Source organism: Peromyscus eremicus, chromosome 2, assembly GCF_949786415.1.
Source record: "Peromyscus eremicus chromosome 2, PerEre_H2_v1, whole genome shotgun sequence".
Taxonomy (NCBI): Eukaryota; Metazoa; Chordata; class Mammalia; order Rodentia; family Cricetidae; genus Peromyscus; species Peromyscus eremicus.
Window position 1 is genome coordinate 110,177,487 of NC_081417.1, and position 26,344 is coordinate 110,203,830.

Genomic DNA, 26,344 nt, shown 5'->3' on the forward strand with positions numbered 1-26,344 from the left:
ATTCCCTCACCCTCACCTTTAATGGAAACAGCACAGACTAGAGCTCAGGTTGGAATCCTCATTGCCATTGGTATTTGACCCAGAAAAAAGCCAAACAGGTTTTGGACTCAGTATCTACCCAGAGGGAAGGGAATGGATAACTCGTAGTTTACTGGAAAGGTCAGTGTTAACCAGCCTGTTAATTCCTCAAAGGCAGGGGTCTATCAGCCTTTTAGATTTACAGTGTAATCTCTACTTCAAAGGCTCCACAGGATAAAAGGGAGAGAATTCCTGTAAAGCCCCTAACTAGGACGGGGCACAAAGAATTCAAGGACTTGTAAACCCACAGCAGCGGGTGCTCAGCCGAGAGCGACTTAACAGGACGTCGCAACCCATCATCTACTGTAGGAAAGGCCAGGATGCCTGGCACTCAGGCTGGATCTCTGGGACAGAACCCACTCCAGTCCGAGGCTCCTTTAAAATCCTGGGAGCGATCGAGGGAGGAGTTTGAATCTGATTGTGAACCCAGAACTCGCACTGTGGCGGGAAAGGGCAGGGCTTACAGGGACCGGCCATTCCTGGCGCCCGTTTCAAGGTACCAATCAGGATGTGTGTTACAAAGGCTGCTGGAGGGGCTGGACCGGAGCGGGCGGAGTCACAGCGTGCCTGGACCGCCCTGCTGGGTGCGGTGCGGCTGTGCGTGGTGGCCTGCCGGCCTGCTAGCTAGAATGTGATTTCATATTGGACAAGTAAGTGACCCTCCCAGGGGCTCTTGCAGGCACGCAGGCTCTCAGCCGGCTCCTCCAGGGAAAGCTTCTCCAGCTTGTTAGCGGTTTCCCTCCTTCACCTTGGGGTCTCACACCAGCTGGCCCGTCACTTTCTGTCTTCTGGGTGAGGTGTCCTGCCCAAGGGAGAGGACAGCCTTTGCTGCATCCCCCACACTGCCCTACAGATGTCCGGGGCCTAAGGCCCTCTCTCTCTGTCCAGTGTACAGTTAATAAAGTCTTTTTCTTTCTTTCTCCCCAGGCCCCCCAATTTGCAGACAATTCTCCAGATATTTTAGCCGTTGAGTTCAAGTTTGGCAATGCAAGGCGTTTCAAGGCTGGTGCTGTTTATGGCTTTAGAAGCCGAGCAGCTGGATATAGTGTTTGAGGTGTACTTCAGTTTAGAAGGAATAATGCCGTCTTGTTACAGAGGTGTAGGCCGGGAAGAGTCTAGGGGGATCTTTCCATTTTTGTGAACTTCATGTCCATTTCAGGATGGAGATGATGCACTGTGGGGGAACCCTCCTGTCATTGGTTCTTAACTGGAGCATTGCTTATATCTTAGCACTAATTTCTCCCCTTAATTAAACGGCTAGTTATGGCCAAGGTGCTGGAAAGTGGTCATTCTTAGATTAGGTGTGAAGTGTGAGTTCAAAGGCCCCACTGGATTTTGCTCTTAAGTCGCAAACCAGTGAGAGAGAATTAAAGTCTTAGTTCGTGGCTGGATTTAAATGGTAGATCTGTCTTTTGTTTCGTTTTCTTGCTTTTTTTTAGAAAGGGTTTCTGGTCTTTACTGTAAGCAGAGTGCCAGTCCTGATGTTTCCCTTTTCAGTTGCTAGCTAGTGGGGGTGCCGCCATGCCACTCTGCCTTCTGGAGCCTCCTGTTAGTGGAGCTCTCATGCTTGGTCTTGACTTAATGGCCTCTGGCCTGGCTGTGTGAGTCAGAGCCCCAGAGGACTGCTATTATGGTGTTAGGGGGTGGAAAATAGGGGTGAGGAGGGCCTGTAGATGATGTTTTTGAGGGGGAGTGACATAGGATTAGGAAGGCAGAGCATGCGTGTAGGGGAAGGGAATAACCCAGAAGGTGGAGAACTGTGTCTTTGTGAAGGAGGCCTGCTCTCACCTAGGCTGTGATGAATTTTGCTGTGGGCCGTGTCTTTTGGAATTTAGTTTCCTTTCTATAAACTTTCACTTAAAACCACTGCCTATTACTATCTCTTTAAAAAACACCACCACCAAGCTGGGTGTGGTGGCGCCGCATGCCTTTAATCCCAGCAGAGGCAGGTGGATTTCTGTGAGTTCGAAGCCATCCTGGTCTACAGGGTGAGTTCCAGGACAGCCAGGGCTGTTACACAGAGAAACCTTGTCTTGAAAAACCAAACCAAACCAAACCAAACCAAACCAAACCAAACAAAAAAAAAAAACCCAAAAAACAAAACCAAACAACCAACCAATCAAACAAACAAAAATGAAAAAACACCACTACCACCAGCACTATCAGATTGGGGCAGATTTTGTATTTAAAATCCCAACCATGAGGGGGTCTGAAATGGCTATTTTACTGGACTGTATGTATGATAGAGATCACTTAACCCTGAAGATGATCCCAGGAAGAGAGGTGTTCTCAGCTGGGGTAGTTAGTAGCAGGTTCTGTTGAGGAATAACTGACATACAATTAATTGTATAGTTCAGATTTTCTTTGCTGAGATTTTAAGCATTTCAACATCATTGTTAATCATGGATATTGATTTCTAATTTTCCTTCCTTGTATTTTCTGAGTTAGGTTCTCTGACTAATTTTTGGCCTTAAAGGATGAGCTAGGGAGTATTTTTTTTTTCTTTTTTTGGTATTCTGGAGGATTTGAAGTTAATCTGTCATCCATCCATCCATCCATCCATCCATCCATCCATCCATCCATCTATCCATCCATCATCTATCTCTCTGTAATCTATGGTTAGTGGAACTCCACAGCGAAGCCACCTGGGCCTGAAGTGTGTGAGGGGATGGTAAACACAAAGCCATTTGATCTAGAGGACAGGGACTTGTACTCCTTGGCTTCCTGTTGCGTGATAAACCCAGGAGCAAAACAGCTGAAGGCAGGAAACGTTATTGACTCACGATTTCAGTTCATCACTGTAGGAACAGCTCCCATGATGACGGCCAGAAGGGAGAGACAGGAAGAAAGAAAAAGATTGTGCTTCACTAGTGGGCTCTCTCTTTCCCCCTTTCATCACACCTGGCTGTGAGATGGTGCCATTCAGGTCCAGGGTGCGTCTTCTCTCAGTTAATCCTGTCTGGGAATATTCTTACAGATACACCAATCGTGAGTGTTACTAATTTCCCAGGCACTAATCGTGTTCACATTTCACATTTATCATCACAGGCCTATTCAGATTACATTTTATTCTACCTCTGCCAGCTTTAGTGAGGTATATATATATATATATGTAGTATATATATAATACACATATATAGTCAATTTATACAGTATGTTTTATATATGTGTACATTTTGAAATAATTGCCAAAGTCAAACCAGCTAACACATGCAACATTTGATATAGTGTTCATTTTCTTTGATGATGAAAAATTTTAAGTTCTGCTCTATGAACAAATTGCAAGAATATAATGCTAACTTTATCCATGGTGTACATTGGACCTCTAGAAAATTTTCAACTCCTAACTGAGTGTTTGTCCTTGCTAACCAACCTCTCATGTCCCCTTGTCTCACCTCCTGGTAACTACCATTTTGTTTTCTGTTTTAATGAGTTAGTCTTTTAGGTTCTACATAGTGGTGATATCATAGAGTTTCTTTGTCTCTTGTATCAGCAGGGAATTTTCATTTCAAGCCTCTTGTAGATACCAAAACCCCATTGATGTTTATTTGTTTATTTGTTTGCTTTTTGTTTGTTTATTTATTGTAATTTAGCATAGTGGTGCCAGTTGCCTTCTTGCTTACACAGAGTGTGTGGGATGAGTCGTCGGACCCTCACCAGCCATTTGTTTGTCATTTTTCCCCAATTGCATGTGGCCTTGGGGTCTAGAGGAGGTGCTAGAATAAGACGGGGCAAGCTAGGGGAAGGGGTTTCCCTCCATGGCTGTAGGAAGCCATCATCCATGCTGACTAAAGACTTTCTAGTATGGCTGCGGTGGAGTCATCTGAGTTGCTGTTGGTAACCACTTACTCATGCTCTGTTAGTAAGCCAATAAACTCATTGCTTCCCTCATGACTTCGGTGGAGTTGTATTTTGGTCTGTTGTTAGGGCAGAAGGTATAGACCTCCTGCTACCCCCCAGGAAGTAGATTTAGTGACTATTTCATATCACAAACACACACCCCCTTCTGTCTATTTTAAAAAGTGGTCTTTGCATTGTATATAAGGTAGAGCACAGTGTGCAAATAGTTACCTATGTAATAGGTGGCTGTCTTGATGAGCTTTAATTGTCAACTTGACATAGCCCAGAGCAACAGTTCTCAACCTGTGGGTTACAACCCCTATGGTGTCAAATGACCCTTTCACAAGGGTCACTAATACCATCTGAAAACACAGATATTTATATTATGATTCACAACAGTTATAAAAATTACACTTATAGAAGTAGCAATGAAAATAATTTTATGCTTGGGGGTCACCACAACATGAAGAACTGTATTAAAGGGTCATAGCATTAGGAAGGTTGAAAACCACTGGCCAAGAGTGATCTGAGAAAAGACCTTCAATAGGTGAATGTGTGGAACTTCAAGTAGGCTTGCCTTTAAGGTCCTGCTTTGAGTTCTTGCCCGCCTGTCTTGACTTCCCTTAGTGACAGACTGATCTAGAATCATAAATGGTTTCCTTATCAGCTTTTGGTCAGGGTATTTGTCACAACAACAGAGATGAAACCAGAATGTTGTCATGCTATATTGCTAAAAAAATAATGATGAGTATAAAGGTCACTATAGGTTTAATACAGATACAATACAATTGTTTCCATATAGTTTTGAGTTTTGGCTGATTTATTCTGTAGATGTAGAAGGCTGATTTTGTGTGTGTGTGTGTGTGTGTGTGTGTGTGTGTGTGTGTGTGTTCGGATTATTGTGAATAAAACTCAGTGAACATGAATGTGCATATATCTTGCGAGGTCAGTATTATGTTTTTTTTGGGTGTGTGTTCAGAAGGAAGGCTGTTGGGTAATGTAGTATTTCTACATTTAAGTTCTTGAGGAATGTTCGTAGTGTTTTCCAGAATAGCTGTGTGAATTGACCTTCCTACCCTCAGTACACAGAGTTCAATTTTCTTCACACCTTCAACAATTCTTGTTATTGTTTGCTTTTTTGATGATCAATTCTGATAAGAATAAGGCCATATGCCATGGTTTTGATTGATGTGAACACCCTTGCATCCTTTGCAAATTGTCTATTCAAGTTATTTACTGATTTGTGTTCCTTTCGAGTTGTATCAGTTTTTTATGAAATTTGAGTTTTAACAATTTATCAGGCACATAATTTACAAATATTTTCTCCCTTTTATTTCTGTCATTTCCTCTGCAGTCTATAAGGTGTTAAAATTACAGTTGCTGCTTTTTATTTTTGCTTTGACTGCCTGTGTTTTCGGTGTGTTATTCAAGCAATCATTACCACAGCCAGTATCAGAGACCCCCTTGCCCATCTTTCTTTCTAGGAGTTTTACAGTTTCAAGTCTTATGTTTTCTGTTTTAATCCATTTTGAGTTCTTTTTTTGTGTATGATGGATGAATCTTCATTTCTTTGCATGCGTCTAGCCAGTTTCCCCAGTATCATCTGTTGAAGAAACTCTTTCCCCATTGTGAGTTTTTGGTGCGTGATCTTGTTGAAGATTAATTGACCTATATGTGTGGCTTATTTCAGAACTCCATTGTATTCTGTTGTTGAGGCATCTGTTTTTGACCCCATGCCATCTTGTTTTAAATACCATGGCTTTGCAGTGTAATTCTAAATCAGGAAGTATGGTGCTTTTGACTTTTTATTTTTTTTTACAAACCACTTTTATTTATTTACTTCTTATTAGTTTAAATCAATATGAGGTATGGCATCATATGAATTCTGTGTCCACTGGCCTCTGTAGGAAGGTTGCTTCAGAAGTTGGCACAAACATTGCCACTGTTCCCACACGTCCCCAGTTACCTTTCCCCAGATCACTGCAGTTTGGTTTGTCACGGTGTTGTTTTTGCTTTATACACATAAGCACATCTCTTACTCAAGTAGAATTCAGTTTCATCTCAGGCATAAGCACCTTGAACCTTAAGAAGAGCCGTGCACTGTCTTTGGTTCTGGAGACTACACTTAGAGCCAGCAAAAGTGGGCTTGTAGCACAGTCTTCTAGAAATACTTGCCTTTTTGAAGCTCTGTTCCCAGCAGGCCTCTTCAGGGGCCAAGATCGTGGGAAAAGTTTTCTTTCTTTCTTTCTTTCTTTCTTTCTTTCTTTCTTTCTTTCTTTCTTTCTTTCTTTCTTTCTTTCTTTCTTTCTTTAATACAAGATAGATTTAGATTTTTTGTTTTGTTTTCTGTGGTTCCATATGAGTTTTAGGATTGTCTTTTTTATTTCTCCAAAAAATCTCATTGGCATTTTGATAAAGGATTACTTACATTATTTTGGGGTAGGATGAGCATTTTAGCAATATAAGTTCACCCAGCCAATCCAATGAACTTGGTATTCTTTCCATTTATTTCTTTAGTTAATTTCAGCAGTTTCTTTCCTCCTTTCTCCCTCCCTCCCTCCCTCCCTCCCTCCCTCCCTCCCTCCCTCCCTCCCTCCCTCACTCCCTCACTCCCTCACTCACTCCCCCTCTCTCCCTCTTTCTTTCAATTAAAAATATGATTCTTTTCTCATAACATACAGCCTGGCTGCGGTTTCCACTCCTTCCAGCTCCCCTCAGCTCCCCTCTCCTCTGGATCCTCTTCCCTTCTGTTGCCTCTTCAGAAAAGAGCAGGCCTGCAAGAGAAGACAGCCAACCAGGACAAAACGAGATACAATAAGACAAGGCAAAAGCCTCAAATGGAAGCTGGGCAAGGCAACTCAGTGGGGTGAAAGGAGTCCCAGGAGCAAGCAAAAGAATCAGAGATCTACCCGCTCCCACTGTTAGAAGTCGCACAAAAACACCGAGCTATCAGCTACAACACATATGCAGGGGACCTGGTGCAGTCCTGTGCAGCCCTGGTGGCTTGCCTCCAGTCTCTCTGAGCCCATGTGAGCCCTACTTAGTTGATTCAGGGAGCCAAGTTCTTCTGGTGTCCCCCATCCCCTCTGATTCCTATAATCTTTTCTTCCCTCTTCTGTGGGGTCCCCCAATCTCTAAGGGGAGGGACCCGATGGAGACCTCCAATTTAGACTCTGCATAATGTCTGTCTGTGGGTCTCTGCACCTGCTCCCACCTGTTGCCGGAGGAGGCCTCTCTGATGACCACTGGGCACCTATCTTTTTTCACAAAAGAGACTAGAATGTAGGGGTGAAGGCTCCATGCAGGCACCAACTCAATCTCTCTACTTCCAGTGAACCATGTGGATATTGTCCTCGGCAATGGGGCCCCATTTTCAGTTTTCAGAGAGTGGCTTCTGTCCTAGCATCAGCCCAGGTTATTTAGGGCTGTCCACAGGACCTCCTTGGCCAACAGCTCAGCCAAATGCAGCCCAGTCCCACCACTGGAAGCCTTGCTTGGCTATGAAAGGTAACCCATTCAGACTTTGCATCCTTTATTACTAGGAGTTCCTCACTAGGGTCACCTTCATAGATGCCAGAAGTTTTTACTGCACTAGGTTTCCACATTGACCCCTCCCTGTGTCCCCCAATTCCAGCTGTCTCTCCCTCCACTCTCTCCCTCTATCCTTTTCATCCCTACCCGTTCGCTCCTGCCCCTAGCCCCATCCATCCCCAGCCCACTCACAAGATTTATTCTATTTCACCTTCCCAGGGAGAACCATGAGTTCTCTCTAGAGTTTTCTTCTTTACCGAAACTCTCTGGATCTGTGGTTTGTAGCTTGATTATTATTTACTTAACAGCAAATATCCACTTATAAGTGAATACATACAATGTTTGTCTTTCTGGGTATGGGTTACCTCGCTCAGGATGATTTTTTTTCTAATTGCATTCATTTATCTGCTAATTTCATCATGTCATTTTTTTTTAAAGAGCTGAGAAATATTCCATTGTGTAAATTTTCCACATTTTCTTTATCTGTTCTTCAGTTGAGGGATATCTATGTTGTTTCCAGTTTCTGGCTATTATGAATAAAGCAACTATGAACATAGTTGAGCAAGTGTCCTTGTGGTAGGTTGGAGTGTTTTTTTTGGTATATCTAAAACAGGCATAGCTTCACTGAAGTTTCTTAGTTTCAGTGTGAAGATCTTGCAATCCTTGGTTAAATTTTTTTGAAAGTTTGTTTGTTCATTGTTTTAAAATGCTATTGTAGTTGGTTTTGTTTTTTTTAAATTTTCTTTCTAGGCTATATGGCTAATGAGTAGAAGCAGATTTTTGTAGGCTGATTTTGTATCTTATAGCTTTACTGAATTTATTAGTTGTAGCCGTGTGTGTGTGTGTGTGTGTGTGTGTGTGTGTGTGTGTGTGTGTGTAGTTTTTAATAGTGGTTTTTCTGCATCTCAGGGGCTGGGGAGATGGCTTAGTAGATAAAGTGCTAACACATAAGCACACAGACCTGGGTTCAGATCCCAGTACCCATGAGAAACCAGGCATGGTACCTGAGAGTCTGGCACTGGGGAGGTAGAGATGGGAAGATCACTGGGCTTGCTGGCCACCTAGTCTAGATGATGAGCTCCAGATTCAGTGAGAGACCCTGTTTCAAAAAATAAAGTAGGGAGTGACTGAAAAAGATACTGTACATCAACCTCTGCCTTCACATACATGTTTGTGCATTTCCACACTCATGTGCACACACATGTAATCATACATGCATTCAACATACATACCAACACAAATAAGAAACAAAGATGATGTTATCTACAAACAGGTGATTTTCTTCTTCTCATTCCAATTTTGATATCCTTTATTATTTTTCTTGGACTTGCAGACTGCATAGACTAGAAATGGTATGAGTTTAAGAAGGAATGGTGGGGTTGGGGATTTAGCTCTTTTTTTTTATGGTGGGGTTTGGTCCTCAGATGTTTGGTGGAACTCATTATTGAATCATCAGATCCTGGACTTCCCTTTGATCAAAGACCTTGTAATAATTTATTGTTTGAGAATTTCATACATGATCAATGTTTGAATAAATACTGATTCAGTCTCTTTACTCAGTATTATTCTGATCAGATTTTCTGTTTCTCTATGACTCAGTGTTGGTAGACAGTGCCCTTCTAGAAAAATTTTCATTTCTTCTTGCCTGGCCAAAGCGTTAACATATAATTTTTATACCTTTTTCTTTTGATCCTTTTTATTTTGTTTAATGCCATCTCTTTAATTTCTGATTTTGTCTTTTCTTTTCTTCCTCAGTATAGATAAAGGTTCTTGAGTTTTGTTTATCTTTTCAAAATACCAATTCATTTTATTAATCTTATCTATTATTTTTCTCATTTCTGTTTCATTTTGTTTATTTTGCTAGTTTTGAGATGCAGAGTTGGGTTATTTCAGAACTTTTTCTTTGTGTTGGTATTTATCACCATAACCTTTCCTGTTAGAACAGATTTTGCTGCCCCCTGTAAACTTTTGTGCATCTTGTTTCTGCATTTGGCTCCAGGTAGTTCTTGATTTCGCTCTGGCTTCATCTTTAAGTTATTTTTGTTCAAGAACGTGTGTGATTTATTTTTGAGTTTTCTTCTTGTTATTGATTTCTAGCTTTATATCATTATGTTTTAAATGTTAATTAATCTTTTGATTTGAGAATTTGGTTCATTTGTATTTGAAGTAATTATTGCGAGGTACAAACTTTTGCCATTTTATTAATTGTTTTAAAATTCTTTTGTTTCCTTCATCCTGCTGTCTTTTGTGCTTTGAGGATTTTCCTATAATGATAGGGTTGGCTTCTTGCTTGCTCTCTATTGTGTGTGAACTATAAATCTTGCCTATCTATAGCCATGCGATAAAACATCTTATAGTTATAAGAGAAAGTTCAGCCACAACCTTCAACCACATATGAAAAGTCTGCCACAATTTACTTTTTTCATGTAGTGTGTGTGTCCATTACTAAGTTAATATGGTTGTTATTTTTTTAATACTTTTATTTTCCACTAACTATTATACTGAAGTTAAAAGTTATTTACTTGCCTTTCTTACAGCATTAGAGTATTCTGAATTTGACTATATATTTGCCTTACCCATGAGTTTTTATTTTACTGTAACCTGTTTTTATGTTATCCATTATGCTCATTTCATATCAACCCAAAGAGCCAACTTGGGTCTCATCTTCTTCAGGCAGATTTAGCAATGGATGGTACACTCCCAGGTACAGTTTTCTTGTTTATCTCTTGTTCATCAATAAAGGACAGTTTTGCTGGAATTTTTTTTCTTAAAAGGAAAACTAAAGCACATTGAGTATATCATTCTGTTGTCTTCCTGCCGGTAAAGTTTCTGCTGAGAAATATATTAGTTTTCTAGTGGAGGCTTCTCTGGATGTGAAATTCTTTTTTTTTTTTCTGTTGCTGCTTTCAAAAAAGTTTATTTTGACAATATAATTATGTATCTAGGTAGTCCTCTTTGGATTGAACATGTTTGAGATCTTTGTAGACCTTTGAGGCTCATGTACCTGAATATCCACATTTTTCACAGGATTTGGGAAGTTTTCAGCTATTGTTTATTTAAAGTAGCATTCTTGCCCCATTTCTCCTTTGGGAACTTCTATCATCTGTTATAGCATTTTGATTGTCAACCTGACATGATCACCCGGGAAGATGGTATCAATGATGGTTTGCCTACAGCAGGTTGGCCTATGGGCAAGCCTGAGGGATTTTTCTTAATTGGGCTAATTGAGGTGAAAAGATCCTCCCTGAATTTGGGCTGCACCATTTCCAGGCCTGTGCCCTGAATGCTATAAAAATGAAAAGAGTAGGCCGAGAAGAAGCGTGAAGCTTTTGTGCATTTGCATTCCTTTCTCTCTGCTCTTGACTGAAGCGATGTGATTGATGGTTTCTAGGTCTGCTGCCTTGACGTTCCTGCGATGGTGGGTTGTAACCAGGAACTGAGAGCCAAAACAGACACTTCCTCCCCTAGGTTGCTTTTCATCAGGGTGTTTTATCATGACAGCAGACATGAAGTTAGAGCAGTCCCAGTGTTTTTCTTTTTGTCTTCATTCTCCCTTGGGCTCGGATTGTAGTTGCAAATGGTCTGACTGACCTCACAGGGGCTTCATCCTGCACCATCAGTGTGCTGTTGATCTTCTTACATGTTCATGGTCTTCTTCAGCTTCAGAATTTCTTCTTTTCTTAAACATTGGTTTTTCTGATTAGTTTACTCTTGTTTTCCAGTATGTCACTGGACTTCCTTAAAACAGTTATTTCATTTCTTAAAATTATTTATCTTATCTCCTTGGTATCCTTTAATGGGGGATTAGTGTGTGTGTGTGTGTGTGTGTGTGTGTGTGTGTGTGTGTGTTGAGCGAGTGCGATGGAGATGCTTCTCAAAGTGCTGCCTTGTGGTCCTCATTATTTGAGGAAGCAGTCAGCCCATTTTGGCTTTATTCATTAGCTTTGGGTAACCAACATTTTCCTTGGTCAGCTGATCTACGGATTTTGAGACACTCCGGTGTTTTCTGTGAATGTGCTTGCCTCACTTGCTTGTTCCGTAAGATCATGTGCCTCCTCTTAATCCTGCAAAGACATTTCCTTTCCCCACGAAGTTGTCCTGAAATACTCAAGTTTGCATGCTTCCTTCTCCTAGTCCTGCAGAGCTGTGCCACTTTATGTGTGTTGGTGAGCGATCTGTAAGACTCATACTGACAGTGCATGGATGTTGAGGTGAGCATCGGTAGGATCATCTCTGGACCAGAGGGAGACAGCTTGATGGTGGACCTCCTGACAACCTATAGCTACTATGATCTGTACAGTAGCTTTTCTACCCTGGATTACTGTGGATCCTCATTTCTGTTTTTTTCCCACTCTCTCAGTTGCAAAATTCTCAGAACTCTTCAGGTGTTAAGAAAGACGTGATGTCTTGGGTAGTATCCTGCACAGCTGAACAGCCAACTTCTCACTAATGGTGCTGCTCTCAACCCCACCCCCCCAGGCAAGAATCATGGACCACAGGGTTCTTTTTTGGCATCATGTATGGTGCTGCTTTCGGGGAATGGGAAGTGTTATTCTTACTGTCTTTAATGTACTTTCCCTCAGATTCTCCCAAAGGTCCTCTCATCCATGTCTACTTGTCAAGGCCAGTGTGCTGTGTGAGGTGACAGAAAGCTACTTTGCTATTATGTCCGGTTGATACTATTCCATTCTGCTTCTTCTGGAGTGAGGATTGGTAGTTTGTGCCCCTCAAGGGATTTACACAAAGTGACAAATTGATTAAATTTATTAACATGCTACTGTGGAAAACGTTTCCTGGCTGCTATTTTAATATCTATAAACTCATTCTAATTAAACTCTCTATTTCTCAATATTGGCATATGTAAATTTTCTCTTTATTTTCATGATTATTATGGGTTGAGTTATATTAATTTTGTTTGTCTTCTCAAAGTGCTAGCTTTTAGTCAAATTTATTTTCTGTGTTCTAAAAGGGATTGATTTCTGCTTTATAATTCATTATTTCTTTTCAGCATATATGGGGTTCCTTTCCTCCTAGTTTTCTCAGAGGGAGGCTGAGGGTATTTTCTTGAGACTTTACTGCTATTGACATTAGATGCAGTTAACTTCTGGGTCTGGCATTATTTGTATCTCAAAACTTACACTCTATATTTTTGTTTCAATTAAATAAATTTTGTTTCAATTAAACACATTGAAATTATTTAGATGTGTCCAGAAGTATGTTAATTAATTTCCATATATTTGAGGATTTATTATTTATTATATATTTTTGATCACTGATCTATAGTTCTGTTATGGTCATACAACATCCTTTGTGTGACTTGAATCCTTTGAAATTTTTAGAGTTATTTTGTGAGAGTTATTTAACCAAGACAGACTACACTCTGAGCACCTGATCAAAACACACATGCTCTCCTAGTTGGGTAAAGTACTTTATGCCTGTTGGCCAGAGCAGGTTGATAGATTCCCATTGTGTATCACATCCTTGCTTAATTGGCTACTGTTTCTGTCCCTGTCAATCACTAAAGGTATAATCATTTACATGCATTTCTCTTTACTGTTCCATCAGAGTTTGCTTTATGTATTCTGATACTCTGTCACTAGGTACATAAATTGAACTGTTTGGTCCTTTTGGTGAATCACCCTGTATTATTTCACAATTTCTGCTAACAGTTTTGGTAGAGAAATCTACTTAGTCATTGTTCGGGTAATATGTATTTTTAAACCTGCTTAGTTGGATGTTGATGGAGGTACTTTGTGTTTCTTTTCATTGCTGTGATATGACATATTGTGTTCCACTTCTGACTTTTCAACTTATGTTAAAATTGAGCTTCTTGTAGGCAGCATTTAATTAAAATAAATAAATCAACACTGAATGATCTGCCTTTTAACTGGGGTGTTATTTCATTTGATATAATTATTAATTTTATTTTTTATGTTCTATATATCTTCCTTTACTGTAGCCAAGTAGTCTTAATGTTGCTATCTAAATGGCTAATGCCAATTGATAGCCACAATTGATGTTAAATTACAGTAGTGAAACAAAAACATGAAGAAATCCTCACTGGAACAGCTTTTGTAAACTAGACAAATGGCCAAGTGAACACATTGCTTTGCTGAACTCCGTCCCCTGGGTCCCTAGCTTATTGCTCTAAGAAATTAACTATTTCCTGTATACTGAAGTTTCCACCCTTTTCTTCTTTTGATAACTTGTTCCTGTTTAGGTAGATGCAAAGAGAGTTATCTGGGCCTGGAAGTTGACTAATATTGAGTAACTAACTTTTCTTGCATTTTATACCATATTTCATTTGTGTCCATGATCACAACACACAGCTCCATGACACATATCTTGCTCTATATGAGCTTCACATCCATGCCGAAACAAACAGCAGTTTTGACATTAGCTCAAGGGATTCCCATTTGTGCATCTTGTTACCAGTCTTGAGTCAAGCATTGGCTATGGGGCACTGCCAACCCTCTGATCAGCATCTATGGTAGCTCTGGGTTCTGGGTGTACATGACTTCCTGAAGTTCCTCAATTTAACTCGGAACCTACAGAGACACACAGATAGCAAAGCAAGGATACATCTATTTTGCTTCAACCACAGATTATCTCCCATAGCCAAGACACATTTGTTGCTTTATATAGAAATATGAAGACAGCACGGGTGAATGAATGGGTCCCTTTTTACCCGGAAAATGCAAAGGACACAAAATCAGGAGTGGCTAATAGTGAGAAAGGCTTTTGCATCCTCACAGGAAGGCATCACCTAGCATCACAGGGAATGCTTCAGGAACATCTTTGGGTTAGTGAGCAGGAAGGGCAGCAAGCTCTTGATATGGCATATCATGTTCTACTTCTGATTCTTCACCTTATGTTTAAATTGAGATTCTTGGAGGCAGCATTTAATTAAACGAAATAAATCAACACTGCATAATCTCTTTTAATTGCAGTGTTAGTTCATTTGATATAATTATTAATTTTTAATCACCACCTTGCTGGGTTTTTAAATTTTTTTTTAAAAAAATCTTTGTTTTGAATCCATTCATCTGTCATTTTTCATTTCTGTCTTTTTTTTTTCTCTTTTGGTTTGGCCTTTTCCCCCTTCTTGTGGAATTATTCTAATTTTTGCTTTAGGACTTAATAAATTTCTTTAATTTATTCCACATACAAGAAATATGCAAAAGTCTGTTTTCTATTCTTTTAGTCTTCATGTTTCTTTTTTTGCATATTTTACTTATGTATATCTTTGAACTCCACAATATATGATTAATAACTAAAGTTAATGGAGTTAATTATCTTTTTGAGATATTAAGATCCTTTTTAGACAGTCCTAATGTTTATCCATATACTTACTCTGTGGTCCTTGTTCCATTTTTATAGGTGTAGATTTCTATGCAATATATTTCTTCTCTCTTATTCTTACGGTGCAATGCTGCTCGTGATGAGGTTTCATGTTTTGTTTGCCTGGGAAATTCTTTATTTCACATTTTCTGAAAGATATTTCATAATTGCAAACATTATAAAATCCTTTTGATTTTATACTTCAGAGGTCTTGCTATTAGTTTGCATTATTTCTGAGAAATTGTTTTCTTTCTTTTTGTATAGCATCTCCCCTCTTTGCTATTATCAAGTTTATCTTTTTCAATGATTTTCAACTGTTTGATTATGGTATTTCTTGATTTAGGTTTTTAAAAAAATATTCTTTGTGTTTTGAATTCCTTGAGATATTTGGATGTGTAGATTTATAGTTTTCATCACATCTGGAGAGTTTTTGATCGTTGTATCTTCTAATATCTCTGTTGGCTCATTTTCTTCCTATTACACATCTGGAGAGTTTTTAATCGTTTTATCTTCTAATATCTCTGTTGGCTCATTTTCTTCCTATTACCTCCTCTAAGACCTCCCATTTCATATGTCCTTTGACCTCCTAAAGTTATTCTATGTTTCCACTTTAAAAATCTTTCTTCTGGGGGCTGGAGAGATGGCTCATTGTTTAAGAGTACTTACTGGTCTTCCACAGGACCCGAGTTCAGTTACCAGAACCCATGTTGGGCAGCTCACAATTAATTGGCTGTAAGTCCAGCTCCATTGAGTTGCCATCCTCAGACACCTCTGCTCATATGCACATACTGCTCCCCATAATTAAAAAATAATAAAAACAAACATGAAAATATTTCTGTTACATTTTGGATAGTTTCTATTGTATTATCTTGAAGTTCACAAGTATTTTTTCTTTAATTCTGTTATCTTACAGAATTAGTTCTTCATTGCTGACAATACTTAGTTTTTGAATTTCAACAACTTAGAATGCTCTTTGCATTTCTGAACATTTCAATTGTCTTTCCTCTAGATTTTTGGAATATAAAATATAGTTATAGCAGGTTTTTTTCCCTCTGATTACTGATTATGTGTGCCAATACTAAGTCGCTTTATTTATTTATTTTTTCATCTGGGCTTGTTTGCTCCTGTTTCTCTGTATGCATGGTAATTTGTGTGTATGTGTTGGGGGATAATGGTACACGTATGGGTATACATGTGTGCATGCAAATGTATGTACCCATGAGTGCTTGTGTGAAGGACAGAGCAGGACATCAGGTGTCTTATTCTATCATTCTGCCTTATTGAAGTTCAGAAAGGATTCAAGTTTCCTCTGTCTGTTACTACTCCACAATGCTGGACCTTAAACAAACAAACAAACAAACAAACAAATAAAAAACAAAGCCCCAAACAAACAAATAAAAAAAAACAAACCTAGGCTAATGATAATTCAAATTCAGGTCCTCATACATATGCAGCAATTCTCCTACCTACTGGGGAATCTCCCCAGCCCTGTGATGACATTTTTTTTTTTATAGCAACCACTGTATATTTACAACATTGGTGTTGTTTCCCCTCTTTGTATTTTTGTAAATACACTTGAGATTTATTCAGGGGCATGTATAAGTTATTTGGAAATCATTTGACCCTTGGGAGTCATGTTTTATGCCTTGTCAGTTGGACTCCCGAGAAGTATTCTGTATTCTGCCTAGGACTGTGTGAGTTACAACATTAGATATGGAAGTGTAGGTTATAGCTCGTTGTGAGCCCACTGAATTTTTACTGTAATACCTTCTGGTGCTTCAGTTTCTCTGTCTGGGGTCTGCTGTGCCATGCTTTGAGTGGTTCCCTCTTCAGCTCTCTCCTCTCGTGTACTCCATCCCCACGTGTAGTCTTTCAGTTCTCCATGACTCAACATGCAGGGATACTGCTGAGCCGGGATTGTTTCTCTTTTCTGTGACAAAGTCTGCAAATAACTCTCAGGCATTCAGCTTGAGCAATTGCAGGAATTATCCTTTTTTTTTTTTTTCTCCTAATTTTTCTGTAATCATGGTTGTTGACAGATAGCCAACAGTCTAAAACATTTAGTATTTTTGTCTTTTAAAAATCATTGTAGGGGTGGGGATATGGTGCCTATAACTTTACTTTGGAAATAGAAGTTGTCAAATACAAGTTTTGAATAAAATATATAGAAGGGACTATTTGAAGGTGAAGAAGGGATTTTGAGGTGCCAAGGCCTTAGTAATAATAAACTTTCCCCATAAAAGGACAGGATGATCATGGTAAAATAAGTATATTAGAAGGAAATGTAAGATGCCCTAAAAATATATTTGTTTTTAGAAAAGGAACTGTGCAAAAGATGAGGCTAGATTTACTACCTGGAGGTATGAACAGAACTATACTTAAATGGAGTTAACATCCTTTGTTAATAGAAGGAAAGAGTGGATAGTGTGTTTGGGGGAAGAAATTGGCTGCATGTGTGAAGGAAAATTGTATTTCTCCTCCAGACAAAACATACTTTTCTCCAGAAATCTTTATTTGGAAATCATCATTAGCAAGGAGAACTCAATGAAGTGGAATTCAGAGAGAGGGGGTCCTTATACAGTGCTGTTTGTATGGGCTGGGTTCAGGTAGGATAAGGGAAAAGAGTCATTATTTAGGTTGAATTTAGTGCTTGCCCTTGGCTATCTAGATTTGTGGTTGAACTGTTCTGAATCCTCTGCAGACAAGGCCAAGAGCTGAGTCACTTGGGTTCTGCTAAGTGGCTGTGGGAGAGAGACTGAGAAAAGAGGGGAGGCATGGAGGTCAAAAGTAGGAAAAGTTTATAAAATCAAGAGTGATTTAGATAGATCAGATTCAATTAGCTTACAAAATCCTGAGATAGTAGAATTATGTGTCAACTTTGTTGTCAGAGTAAGTCAAATTTGGGATTTCAAAAAATTGCCTTGTGATATGGGTGGAAAGAGCAGATGATTGAAGACCTCTGGGGCCTTGGAAGGTCCCTCACTTCCCAGAAGTGTTTTTCTTTGGCCAGCTGTGGGCAGTCCAGGATTATAGGCAAGATTAGTATGGCCTTTGGCTAAGGCTAAGTTGATGGTACACTTGGTTGCCACAGAAAATATCCATAAGAAATATTTTTATTCAGGGTGGAGGTTAGCTTAAAAATAAACAAGGTTAAGAAAAACGTAGGTGCATGTGAATGTAATTATTGAAAAACACAGGAAACATTACCTTCTATTGAACTCCTGGGGAAGAGCATTGGACTTGAAGAAGATTACTTTAAATACCCCTTCATTGAGTTTGTAAGGGGTACCTGGGCTGCGTCTCTTCTCCCCTCAATTACACATCAATTTTTTTTTTAGTTAGCTGTGATATTTCATACATGTACATTGTTATGCTTTTCTCATATTCATTCCTACCTCTTAAAGAACACATTGTTTTTGGTATTAGTGTGTGATGATGGATTGGGTGGGCCATTGATTCATTTTATCTAGTTATGCTCCACACAGTGGGCCTTTATCAATGGAAAGGAAAATAGAAGACTTAGTATGTATTGACCATATATACCAGGAAAGCTTGCCTCACCTCTACATCGTCTGGTGGAGAACAAGGGAAACATAAACAGCATTCTAGTAAAATATTTCAAGTGAGATTTACTACTTTCCTCTATTTTAGAAAAAAAAAAACAACCCTCATTTGGTTGTGTGTGGGAAGTTACAGTTTATAGAATCAGAAAGTAGATAGCATAGAAGGAAGAAGCCTCATTCGTAGGCTAAAAGGGTCGTCTTACTTAGGGTTTCTAATGCTGTGAAGACACACCATGACCATGGCAACTTTCATAAAGGAAAACATTAATTGGGGTTGGCTTACAGTTCAGAAGTTTAATTCATTATTGTCATGATGGGAAACATGGTGATGTGCAGGCAGAAATGGTGCTGGAGAGGTAGCTGAGAGTTCTACATCCAGATTGGCAGGCATCAGAAAGAGAGAGAGAGAGTGAGCCACTGGGCTTGGCTTGAGCTTCTGAAACCTTAAAGCTCACTCCCAGTGACACACTTCCTCCAACAAGTCCACAACCACACTAACAAGGCCACACCTCCTAATACTTCTATACTCCCTAGGAGCCTATGGGGGCCATTTTTGTTCATACCAAACAAGGGGAAAGTTCTCATGAAGGAGTCAAATGCTGCTTGGATGATCCTGTGGAGGAAAAATTAGGCGGTGAGGACAGAACAGTTGCAAACCACAGTTCAGCTCAGTCCAAAGATGATCTTGTAGTAACATGATCCTTGTGAAAATTCTGATAGTGAGAAGTGTTGTGGGATATTTGTATGCTCGTTGAAGGTGTATTGCTGTGGTTGGTATAATAAAAAGCTGAATGGACAATAGCTAGGCAGGAGGTATAGTGGGACTTCCTGGCAGGGAGAGGAAGTAGTAGTAGGAAGTAGGGTGAGGGAGAAGCCAGGAGACATGGAGAGGAAATAAGAGGTGCAAGATGGAAGGGAGGTAATGCCATGTGATAGAATGTAGATGAATATAAATGGGTTAATTTAGTTATAAGAGCCAGTTAGGAACAAGCCTAAGCTATAGGCCAAGCTTTCATAACTAATAAGAAGTCTCTGTGTCGTCATTTGTGGGCCGTACTGCTATAGAGAAGGGGAGTTCATTGCTTTGCAAGCCACCACTCCATTCCATTTCCCAAAGGGTTACTGCAGAAAGCAGGTTTTTGTGTATTTTTATCTGAAGTCTTAAGGGTTAATGGTTTAATAGGAGAATGGTTCCCAAGCTTGACTGTCTGTGGATCACCTGGGCATGGGGCTGGAGTGTGACATGAACACTTCCTTTGTAACTATTTCCTGGAGGTACTGACATGGTTCTTCTGAGCCCATACTTTGGGAATCACTGAGGCTGTACTTCCCTTCCTCACAGCCCTTACTTTTTGAGATAGGGTATCACTATGTAGTTAGGCTGGCCTCACTTATGATCATCCTGAGTAATAATGTTCCAGATATGCACTACCTTGCCTGCTTAAGGCTCTGTTCCTTTAAATAAGATAATGCAAAGGGGTCATACCATATCATCCAAGAGCTTGTTTATTTTCTTCTTTTAAACAGGGTCTCACTCTGTAGGGTTAGCTTAGAACTCACTACATAGTATAGACTAGCCTTGAAACTCACAGTGATCCTCCTGCTTCAGCCTTTCGGTTCAGCTGGGATTGTAGGCGTGAGCTACCATGCTTGGCAGAATTTGCTTTGTAAGTTAATACAAATGATCAGCATGTTTCTGTAGCTCTTTCTTATTCTTTTTAACAACTGCTGATATTTTTAGTCTTAAAAACTCCCTTCTTAATAAACAGGTGCTAATTTCCTCTTTTTCTGCAAGGGTGCTCTTGCGTTTATAAAAGGTGTTAGCTAGACATTTTTGTGTCGCTTTATGGTGAACCAGTGCTTCATCAATTCTTAGAAGTTAAACTGCTAGGTAAAAGTAGACTGTAAAAGCTGACAGATATTGCCAAATCATTCTACAAATGACTAAGTGAATTGCTTTTCCTGGAAAACATACCTGTCCATGCTTTAGCTGAAAGTAGATATTTTCAGAGTTTTAATGTCTGCTAATCTGTTATGTTGAAATTATATCTCAGTATTGTTTTAATTTATAACCTTTCACTGCTTGTGAGGCTGGAGATGCATGTGTTCATTTTATTTGTCTCTCTGTGAACCACCCACTTCGTATTTGTGTTTCAGAAAGGGAAACACCAAGGCCGAAGGCAGCAAACTGGAAGTTCTCCAGGGTTGTAGTGTACAGGGTTGATCTCCTGGAGGGGGTAAGGGCTAGAGTGGAGATGTAGACAGAAGGGTCTGTGGAGCAGCAGCATCCTAGCTGCGATTCTGTTGGTAATTTAGCCGGTGATAATCCTGACGGGGTGTGTTTGAGGAATAACAGGCTGTTTTAGTTTTTCAAATTGAATATTTGGTTATAAATAATGGATTCTTTAGGGCCTGACATGGTTCTCCACCTTTCTAATGCTGTGCCCCTTTAATACAGTTCCTCATTAAAATTATTTCATTGCTCCTTTTTTGTAACTGATTTTACTACTGGTATGAATTATAATGTAAATATTTGATATGCAGGATATCTGATATGCAACCCCTGTGAAAGGGTCCTTTGACCTTAAAGGGTTTGTGACCCAAAGGTTGAGAAACACTGCATCAGGCCTTTCTCCTTGGACCTTAAAGCTACCTGTCCACATTTCATGAACAGGTAACCATGAAACCAGACCAAAGACCACAGCCCTCCTCGCCTTTGTTTGAGGCAGGTGTTTTGTTGTGCAGAATGGATTTTGTAGCTTCCCCCGAGGCTGCCTGAGATGTCTGTCTGACATCCTCATTAGGTTGGTGGGTTCCTCTGCTGTTTTAACTTGAGTGACTTTCTGGGAAAAACTGTGGATTTCGGCCAAAATGCTAATGATTATGGCATTACTTTGAAGGACTGGTTAGTTCTGTAGAAAATGATTTCTTGGTTAATTATATTAGCAAATCAACAACAGCCTCATGGAGGGGAAAGTGATTGGGGAGGAACTGCATATATATTTAAATTATTCATAATTCAAATAAGGGTCAGGAATTCATTTCCCAGAAAGAGGAGTATATGTGAAAGTAATTCATGTTTGCATATCACTTCCATGTTACAGCTGTAACTTTGTAGTGGGCACACCAGGGATAAAAATAAAATGGCTTTACATTTAGGATAGGATGCACACCCCACTTTTTGCCAATTCAAACATTTTTCTACTTCCAGGCAATAAGAGATCTTCAATCCAAGCTATAGTTTTAGTGAACTTGGGTGTCAGTAGGGTTTGGAGACGGGGGAGACCCTGTGAGGGGGCCATGGAAACCTCATCCTGGATGGACTCTATCCTCTCCCCTTCCTTCTTATTGAAGGTGGCTCCTTGTCATGGAGTAGGACAGTCACAAAGAGGAGTGTGATATATACAGAATGCTTGCTGTCTTAGTTTCTATAAGTTAGCAACTTACAGAAGGAAGAGATTATTTTGCTTTAAGGTTCTGGGGGGAAGGCATGGTAGGATGAGATAAGAGCAGAAAGCTGAGAGACCACATCTTCAACTCTGAACACAAGTCAGAGAGAGTGTATTGCAATGAGGACGGGGCTGTAAGCTCTTAAAGCCCACCGCTGTGATGTACTTCCTTCAGGAAGACTGCACCTTCTAAAGGCTCCATAATGTGTCCAGACAGCACCACCCACTGTGCACCAAGTAGTGAAACATCTGAGCCTATGGGGATGTTCTCATTCAAACCACTACTGTTGGTTATAATACTTCCGGAACTCTTTAGAGGAAGATAATCCTTAGTTCTTTTTTATTTAAAAAGTTATTTGATTATTTAATGTATTGACAGTCTTCCAACTTCACAACTCATTAATCCCCCTTATTACTACATTAGACTATCTTGTGCATATCTGTAAATACAATGAAGTAAGATTTGTTGAAATATAAGTTATCAGGCTAGGAAGATGGCTCAGAGGGTAAGAGTCCTGGCTGTTCTTCCAGAGGACCCTGATTTAGTTGTCAGCTCTCACATAATGGCTCACAACCATTTGTAACTCCAGTCACATGGCATTTGATGTCCTCTTCTGGCCTCCATGGGTATCAGACATGCACATAGTACACAGACGTACATGCAAGCCGAAACAGCCATACACAAAGATAATAAAACAAGGACTATAAAGGTGGCATTTGCTAATCAGAGCATGGAGAAGGCGTTTCTAATTTCTGATGACTGTCTGAGAAAGCGTCTCAGAATAAAGACTTGGATCCGGAAGTCTGACTGGTGCCACAGGGGTTCTCTACCTGCCAAGACAGACATTCGTTTGAACTTTGGTCTCTTCTTTCTGCACTGGGATTTGAGATCTTCTTCAAAAGCCTGATCCTTCAGAATTTTAGCTTCCTCTGTGTGTGAAGGGGAGAAGCAGCATACACAGTAGTGGGTGTTACAGCCTTTCACCCCTCTGCAAAGGGACGGGTGATGGGGGCAGCAGAAGAAGCTATGGGTTTATAAACCTATAAACAGGCCAGGGCTGTTTTATTGGACCACAAGGTTTGTATGGAAGATCTGAGGGGAGGGCAAGAGCAGGGGAGGAGGAGGGGTGGTGACAACACATATAATGAACAAGATTTTTTTTACCAAAGAGGACATGGGAGATCCAGAGTTTCATTTGCTCCAAGCAAAAGTTTGTTGGTGAAGTTTGGGTTGTCTTCTGATGAGTGAGGGGTTTATTCATGACTTCCTTAGAAGCTGGACTGTGCATTTGGCCACAAGCATTTTTTTTTTTTTTTGTCAACTTGATGCAGGCTAGATGTCTTAAGTTACTATTTGATTGCTGTGACAAAACAACATGACTAAGGCAACTTATAAAAGAAAGCATTTAACTTGTGGCTCACTGTTTGAGAGGGTTAGTCCGTGACCATCATGGCAGGATCATGGCAGCAGGCAGGCAAGCAAGCAGGCATGGTGCTGGAGCAATAGCTGAGTTTACATTACATCTACAAATAATGGAGAGTGAGAGAGAGAGAGAGAGAGAGAGAGAGAGAGAGAGAGAGAGAGAGAGAGAGAGAGAGAGAGAGAGAGAGAGAGAATGAACGACACACCTTCTCCAACAAGGCCACACCTCCTAATCTTTCCTAAACCACTCCAGCAAGTGGGGACCAAGCATTCAAATATGAGTCTGCGGGGCCATTCTCATTCAAACCACCACACTAGAGTTACCTGGGAAGATAAACCTAAACTGAGAAAATGCCTCTATCAGTTACCTATAGGCAAGTTTGTCAGCATTTTCTTGACTTATGATTGATGTGGGAGAGCCCAGCCCACTGTGGTAGTGCCACCCCTGGGAAAGTGGTCCTGAGTTGTATAAGAAAGCAGGCAGAGCAAGCCATGAGGAACAGCCCAGTAATCAGCGGTCTGCTTTAGTTCCTTCCTCCAGGTTCCTGCCTTGAAATTCTGCCTTGACTTTCCTTCAGGGACTGTGATCCTAGATATGTAAGCCAAACAAACTCTTTCCTTCCCAAGTTGCTTTTGATCATGACCTTTATCACAACAACAGAAACATTAACTGGAACACTTCCTGTTACCTTATATTTATCTTTTAAAAATAAATGGCTCATTACAAAGCATAAAGATCCTCAAAACATCGAGTTCTCATCTAGTATGAATCACAACTCCTGCACCAGTAACAAATGTCTCTATTGTTTGGAGAAAGGCTGAGTAGGATAGAATGTGAGAAACCACTTAGCTGCCATCTGCAGTTTTACTAGGCACATTAGGTTTTTCTTGAAGTATCTCCTGGGCCTCTTGTATAACTGTCCTGATCTCATCCATAAAGGTTCTGCCCACTATGCAAAGGACATAAACACCCAGACCACAGCAACATATGACTACTTATTATACAATTCAGGATAATTCATTTTTTCAGTCTCATTTCCCTCATATACTGGCAGAGAGAAATCACTCGGTTCTGTGTGTGTGTGAACTGAGATTTTAAATATGATGAGAAGACATATAATAGAAGGTAGTATATATTTTTAAATAAACTTTATTATAAAAAATTTGCAAACAAAAAGCATCACAACCCCAAATTTCACACACACACACACACACACACACACACACACACATATTACACACATACATACACATATAATATATACATATATACAGAACAAACGTATGTGTGGGTGTAGTATAACATGTAGAAAAGAAACAAGAAAGGCTAAATAATAATAAATGCAAGAAACAGAAGATATATATAAAGAGCTATAAAGCTAATTGGTTTTCTAGTTCTAACTAGAACTGTTGGGATACAGGCATTGCTTTTCTTTTTCTCAGCAGTGGTTCATTCATTCATCAGTTTCTGAATGAGTTCCTCAGTTGTGCTGAACCTTGTCTGCATTGTGCTTTGGTGACAGAGAGTTGGCTAAGGAGTTGGCTATGCTCCCCTGTCAAGACACAGCCCTGCATCTCTTCTTAGGATAACTTCTGTGCTCCTGCCTGGAGCCTCTCTCTCGAGAACCCCTGAACTCAGAAACAATGAAAGTGATGGTTGGTGTGTTCTCTTGATGCATGGTGTCTGGAAGGGGCTTGAGCATCTCTGTGCCCTGGGATTCACAGGTCAAGCCCTGGTGTTCATTGTCTTTAGGTCTTCACAGTTGGGCAGCTGACTGATCACTCAAGGGATGAGTGGGTGACTTTCATTGGAGACAAATGGTTTTGTTGTTGCATGTTTTATTTTTGTTTAGTATTTTGAATTTGTCTGGGTCTCTGAGAACTGAGTTTTCATTCTCTGTTCCTTCTGTGTATTGTGGGATTTTCTTGGGCAGGAAGTCTGGTAGATATTTGTTGGCTAAGGAATATATGTACTTTTCTTCCGCCTGTTCTCCCTCCCTTCCCCTCCTTTTGCCTGCACTAGACCAGGCCTTTTGTTATAGGCGAGTGCTGGACATTGCTAATAATAAAAGCTTGTGCTCCCTTCCAGGAGCTTCTCAGTAACTGCCAGGGCATGGGCTTTTCTTATTCCCTTTCTTCTCCCCAGTGTGGTGGCCTTTCATTACAGTGCCTCATGTTGTGGTGACCCCCAACCATGGAACTATTTCGTTGCTCCATCATAACTGTAATTTTGCTACTGTTATGAATCATTATGTAATTACCTCTGTTTTCTGATGGTTTTAGGCAACCCCATGTGAAAGGGTTGTTTGACCCCAAAGGGGTTATGACCCACAGGTCAAGAAACACCACTTTAATGCTACGGCATGCTAGTCACTCCGTACTTCACACTCAAAGCACACTTATATTGCTTGTAGGTTTATACCAGGCCACAGATATCTTGTTTAATTGGCACAAATTCCGCAGACTTGGGAATCTAAGAAGTATCTGGAGTATTTCTTTTAAGCTAGTATCAACAGTCAGACACCTCTAAAAATTATGTCCCCTAAGCTGCAAAGCTGAGGAGGAAGAGGGCAGAGAAGACTTTTTCACTTGACAAGGGAAAGTGCCTGTTGGCAGCCACACTGATTGGTCCTGGCTATGCTGATAGAAACCGTAGAGAACCAGGTGTTATTGCTGTATTGACTCTTCTCTTCCTGTTTAAAGTGTTCTCACATCTTAGAGCATGTGAGATGTACTCACAGGAGTGGTGAATCCCTTCCGTTAATAAGACTGAAGTGGACAGTACAGGCCTACCTGTTACTTCTCTTCTCTCCCAGTCTTACCCAAACCTGATTACAGTGTAACCAGATACTAAATTGCATGAGGCTGGAGCACATGAGTTCCCAGTAGAGTACAAAGATCAATGTTGCAAGAGGACATTGGACTCCTTCTCCACTCCTGGGACACAGTTTCCGTGGGTTGTCACCAACTAAACTGATCCTGGAGGAGTGGCTATTTAAGAAGTAGAATCCAAGGTGAGGTAAGCTCACCCACTCCTCAGGGATGTGGCTCTGGAAAATAGTATCATTGTGACGAGGTTATTTAAGGGGGAAGAAAGGAACACGGGACAGCACAATTCC

The 26,344-nt window shown here is 40.2% G+C and overlaps 1 protein-coding gene across 3 annotated transcripts in view; it reads left to right on the forward strand.

Moving 5' to 3' along the window:
* Nucleotides 1-635: 635 nt before the first annotated feature.
* The window catches only part of Fggy (FGGY carbohydrate kinase domain containing), a 404,108-nt gene continuing 378,399 nt past the window's right edge, over nucleotides 636-26,344 (forward strand). For all 3 annotated transcript variants that reach the window (XM_059254544.1, XM_059254546.1, XM_059254547.1), the window contains exon 1: nucleotides 636-728. The gene's annotated coding sequence lies outside the window, so the exon portion shown is untranslated. The remainder of the gene's footprint in view (nucleotides 729-26,344) is intronic.